Below are 6,189 nucleotides of genomic sequence, written 5' to 3' on the forward strand. Positions count from 1 at the left end.
CCCTTGGGAATGACCTGGGTCAACCTGATACAGGATTGGTTTGGGTTTAAAAATTTACCCGCGTTGGGGGCGGGCCGACGTACAGCGCCTCTTCAGTCCGCGGCCAACTCAAGAACTACGGGAGCTCGGTACCGCCGCCGTGTCAGCCTTCACATCAAGTGGGTACTTTGAAAAATATTAGTTTCACAGGAAATATCGGCGGATGGTATTTTGGCGTAAAATAGTCGGATAAGTGACTTTTCTGGTATATATTGGAATTCTGGACAACTTTTATTCTATGCATTTTGTTATTTGGAGTAATGGTTCTGGAATTGTCAGATCTGTCCCCGGATCTGCGAACTACCCGGTAGTTCAGAAACTAAAACTGGGTGTTACACTAGTAATTAGGTAGGTGTACCTACTTGAATTCGCTGCTATGAGCATCAGTCAAGAGTTGTGGCCCATCCAGGCAGCAAACCGGGACCTCAACGTACCTCTCGAAGTACCTAAGTGTTTTCTCCTAAATTAGGGTAAAACACCGCATGGCCTGGATCAACTCAACGACGATCATAGCATGCCACCCTCCGAAAAAGTACTTAGTAGGCTGTACCTAACGCGTCCTGACACCGGAGATGGGCATCAGTCGCTAAAGACCTCTACTCTCCTTTCAAAGTAGGGTAAAAAACCGCATCAGGGGTGAACCATGTACGATCAACGTGTACAACACCAACAAAAGTACATTGTAACGCGTCCTGACATCGGAGATGGGCATCAGTCGCGACTTGTTGGTGAGAAACGGAGCTAAAGATCTCTACTCTCCTTTCGAAGTAAGTATTTTCTCCAAAGTTAGAAATTAAGGCCAAATTTTAAGATTTAAGCAGAGGGTAGGAAATGGTGGTACAAGGCAGTCCAAATCTCACCAAAACGCGTTCAACATTTTTACTTACAACTCGAAATATTTAGAAGATTGACGCCATCTCGATGTTTACAGAGTCGCTTGTGTCAATAAACTTCCCATTTCCTGTGATAAATCCGCACACCACTTGCACCCACAGACGCTGGGGCACTTTCATCACAACAATCGGAACACGGTCCCTAACCGGCTTGTTTGTTAGTAAACAACTGTTTTGGTAGAAGACGACGAATGAAGCGTGCACTTGGATAATTTTTTAAATAAATAGTAAAATATCAATATTTTACATATTTATGATGATTAATTTGAAAATATTCGTTATTGAAAAAGTAACTCGATTCTGACTCAAATTTAAGTACTAATTATTTTTTGGAATTAGAACTTTCGTTCAAGTCCTGTATTATGACGTCACGACATCTTGGCTTTCGTACCTATTGTAAATAATTGCTTTACTCAACTTTCTTGCAGAACAGTTTACCAGTTATTCATGCAGATTATCAGCTATTCATGTAATTGTTATAATCGTAATGTGCATATATATCTTTATTATTTATTTTTTGGATATATGAAGATGTTTTACTGCCGGATTATCGCCGTAGTGTGACACAATCGTTTTCGGTCCCTGGGCCTCTGTTTTCGCACCATAAGAAATTATGGGGCCGAATTTGCAATGACCAGAAAGTCGTTAAAAGATTAAAGTTAGCATTGAGGGGCATATGTTTTGATTGAGAAAAATACAATTTGTTCATGAAACTTACCTGTCAGATATATATATAGCTGTATTTTCTGAAGTCCGACAGAATTTTAAAAACTTCCGACACACGCAGTGGTCGGCCAGGTGGTTAGTACCCATTCCCGCCGCTGGGAGGCGGGTATCAGGAACCATTCCCATTTTCTATTCATAAATTTTCTGTCGCTGGTGCTGAAAACACCTGTTTTCAGTACCTCCGTCTTAGGATTTTGGAAACTTCATTGCCGCTTAGTATCCTAATTGTCTTTTGATTTATTTACTTGGATTTGTGGGATTTGTGGCTAGGCATACGCTATCTTAAATTGATTTGAATTTGATTCATTTTTGCATAAAATATCTGAATCTAGTTAGGCTAGTTTCAGACGGGGTTGTCTGCAAAGATAGGGTGTGGCTACCGAAAGCTTGGGTAGATCCGCACTTGGTATGTACGAGGCGGGGGGTATGGGTCTTGCTTCTTTGTTGAGATTTGTCATGTAAGGAGTGTGAGACTTTGTCTATTCCGTAAGGAAGACGTATGATTCGTATGTACGCAATTAATCAGTAAACATGTCTAATTCCGTAAGGAAGACGTATGATTCGTATGTACGCAATTAATCAGTAACAAAAGTCAGGGTAGTGAACCTGCTAACCTTCCTGTAGACTTTATTTTGCCTAACCCTGTAGTATGGCCTACGGGCTATGAATATGTCTACGAGAGGTGCTCGCTCTCTTCATTGCTGTGAAGTGCTACTTCTGTAATTGTTACTCCTAACCTGCAGTGTTGCCTTCGGGCCCCTAAGCAGTGTCTGTAGAGGAATTACCCTTTCTCTGATACTCTTTCGATTCGTATCTTAGAATCGAAAGTGCTTGCTTTAGAGAGTAAAAGTGAAGTGCAGAAGTAGACCGGCAGCCCGGACCATTGAGATACAACGAACGAGATACCGAATGTAACCCCTACCGGTAGTTAGGAGTAGACTTGTAAACTGTGAAACTGACCGTCTGCCGAAAATATATGGGTGGCTTACTTAACAAGCACCACTAATTGCTCGTTAGATTTTTTGGGGTCTAGATCCAATATATGAGATACCAGATGAAACTAAATATATAATATATCTGCAGACTCTCCTGATTATAGAATGACCAGACAGACATTTTGGAGGGTGGGTTCCCCTGACAGACGCACTGAAAAGGGGGGTTAATTGGATCTAGATCCAACTTAGGAGATACCGAGTAAAATTTACACTACAATAGCACTGCACATCCTAGAATACTGTGGTGGTAATGACAGACGTTTTAGTGGGTGGTTACCCCCTGACAGACGCCCCACAACGAGTGGGGAGGGGGAGGCAGGATCTGCATCCAACATTGGAGATACCAAGTAAAATTTGTACTACAATTGCACTGCACATCCTAGAATGCTGTGATGGTAATGCCAGACATTTTAGTGGGTGGTTACCCCCTGACAGACACCCCACGAAGCGATGGGGGGAAAGGGGAAGGGGAGGGGAGAGACAGGATCTCCATCCAACATCGGAGACACCAAGTAAATTTGTACTACAATAGCACTTGCACATCCTAGAATGCTGTGATGGTAATACCAGACATATTAGTGGGTGGTTACCCCTGACAGACACCCCACAATGAGTGGGGAGGGGGAGGGGGAGACAGGAACTGCATCCAACATTGGAGATACCAATAGCCACTTCCCATATCCTAGAATGCTGTGATGGTAATGACAGACATTTTAGTGTGGTTTCCCCCTGACAGACACCCTAACAGGTGGGCAGGGTGGGGGAAGGGCAAGCCTGATAATGAATGTCTAGATTAGTATAGTGGGCTACTATTGACCCGTATTATACTTATCGTGATATATTAATAAAATATTTTTATCCTTTCTATATCCTTTGTATTTATCTAACACATGTTTCCCAACCTTTGACATTTGAGGAACCCCTGAGATAATTTTCCTCATCCCAAGGAACCCAATACACACACACACACACACACACGCACACACACACCACACACACCACACACACACACACACACACACATATATATATATATATATATATATATATATATATATATATATATATATATATATATATATATAATAATGTAAGCATTTGCATTAATTACCATTAGTAAAACAGAGGGAAAAAATCTCGCGCGATATGTTACGATAAAATAAATTATAGGACTACGATTTTCACGCCATGTTTAACGAAAAATATTATACTTATAAATAACAAATAATTAAATAAAACATGAATTCGTACGGAACACCTGGCGAATCGTTCACGGAACCCTAAGGTTCCACGGAACCCCGGTTGACGATGGCTGATCTAACACAAAATAATTTATTTGTTTCATATAATAATTCAGTCATATTATTATTTTGTCAAGCAAGCAACTAACTTCAATTATATATAGTAGGGGAGCCCCGTTGGGGCTAGTTGGCTACAGGGGTAAGTTGGCATACTCAACATGACTTTAAAGTTTACCAATAGGAGGACTCTAATACATATACTGTGTAATTGCCACGTGGTTCCTCAATTACAAGCAAATTCTATAGAGATAGAACGTAGGAGCTCGAATTTTATGAGACAATTCTTTATTTTGATGGTAGTAAGTAAATATTTTAATCTTTCTGTTATTTGCTATAACATCTATACATTCATAAAGATTAGTTTTCAATGATAGCATAGTTTTCTTTATGGTTTAAAGATTCTATAGCATTAAAAATGATTAATTCAAGGTTTCTTGGTGTGGACTGGTAATCGTTTTTGTACCAAATGGTAGGGATGGGCAAGTTGGCTCAAAATAAATGGGGCAAGTTGGCACACGTTTATTTGATAGCAATAGTAAGCCTATTTATTTATATAATTTACGTTTTGTTCTGGATTTTTGGAAGGATAATGAGATTAGTGTCCTATCATTTCCTCCACATTGTTCTCACAAGTTGCAGCCCCTGGATTTTAGTGTTTATAGTCATCTGAAGAAATGTGTTAACAGGACATGTGATTCGTGGATGACTGGTAATCCGGGATCAAGTATGCCCATCTGTGACATTCCTGGTAAAGTTTCCTCGGCTTTACCTATAGCTGTCACTTATTCTGATGTTTTCAATTGGTTTAGGATTGATGGAATTTACAACTCTGAATTACAGACAATTTCAAGATTTTGATTTTACGGGTGGTTATGTAACAGATCGAGAGATGTCCGAAAAGACACATGGGCTTCAGATCCAGTCATCAGCGTGATACACAGTTTAAGAACTGCTCCTGTTGATCCAGAAGAAAAGCTCAGACTGAAGAGAGCCTGCGTTTGGTAGGCCAGGAGAAATGTAGGTCCAGTGCAGGGCATATAACATGTGGGAGCATGAAGACTATGACGAGGATTTATTTCACACCTGCCACAATTACAACTAGATGATGATCTGAAGTAATACTAATGCCTTATATTTTATATTTTGGAAATTCAGAGGGTATTTTTGCTATTTGATTTAAATGCAATGTAGTATTTTCTTTTAATTATCAATGTGCCAACTTACCCCATAATGTGTGCCAACTTAACCCCGTGGGGCAAGTGGCACGAAAAGTATTTTTTTTTTCTAAAGCTTATTGTTATCTTATGTTGAAAGCAAACAACAATTATTTTGCTCTATGATAAAGACGAATGTTAATATTTTTCAATGGCGGTAAGAATTTTGCAACAAGTTTGTTTTATATTCGCAATGACCAAAATTGTAAAAAGTGTGCCAACTAGCCCCGGTCTCCCCTACTCGCTTTAGCCTCTGTATACGATATGATTAATGTAGCGGTGGTTGGAAGACTGACACGATACAAAGTAGCATATAAGTTCTTATCATTAATAGAGTTATTGCTGTAAAATGTCTATGTACATAACATTTGTTAAATAGAGTTACGCACCATTAAATAGATAGTAATACATATGTAATATATACGCTATAGTCAGGGTACAGATCATAATAATTGTGCTACAGCCTACTCGGTTTGTTTTATCGAAGCAGGACAACCTTCTTTTGGTTTCAACTGACTTTCATGCTAATGAAATCATGGATCATTTTTTGTATTATCTGTTTTATGAATGAATATGTTGTTACTATAGTCGATTTTTTTCGGCGGCGTAAAATTCGTCAGACATAATACACCTGGCTGAGGAAGGACACAGAGGATCTCTGTTTTTTAAACAATAACTCTACACACCAAGTTATTTCGAACATTTCCATTCTCTCAAGAAGATTATGAATAAATGCAAGAGCAAACTAGACAAAAAAAATAATCACCTTGCATTAATGTAAAGAAAACAAGAGAAATGAAAATGAGTGCGATTGTCAATTTTTTCTATCGTTAATGTTTAATGAGTCAGTGTTTAGCGAATTGTTAGGGTTTAGTGAGTATGCGTTTCGTGAATGTTTATGAGTAAGTGTTTGATGAATGTTAGGGTTTAGTGACTGTTTAATGTGTCAGTGTTCAATGAATGTTTACTGAGTCTTTAGGGTTTAGTGAATGTTTTGTGAATGTTATTGAATGTTTATTGT

Source organism: Macrobrachium nipponense, chromosome 37, assembly GCF_015104395.2.
Source record: "Macrobrachium nipponense isolate FS-2020 chromosome 37, ASM1510439v2, whole genome shotgun sequence".
Lineage (NCBI taxonomy): Eukaryota > Metazoa > Arthropoda > Malacostraca > Decapoda > Palaemonidae > Macrobrachium > Macrobrachium nipponense.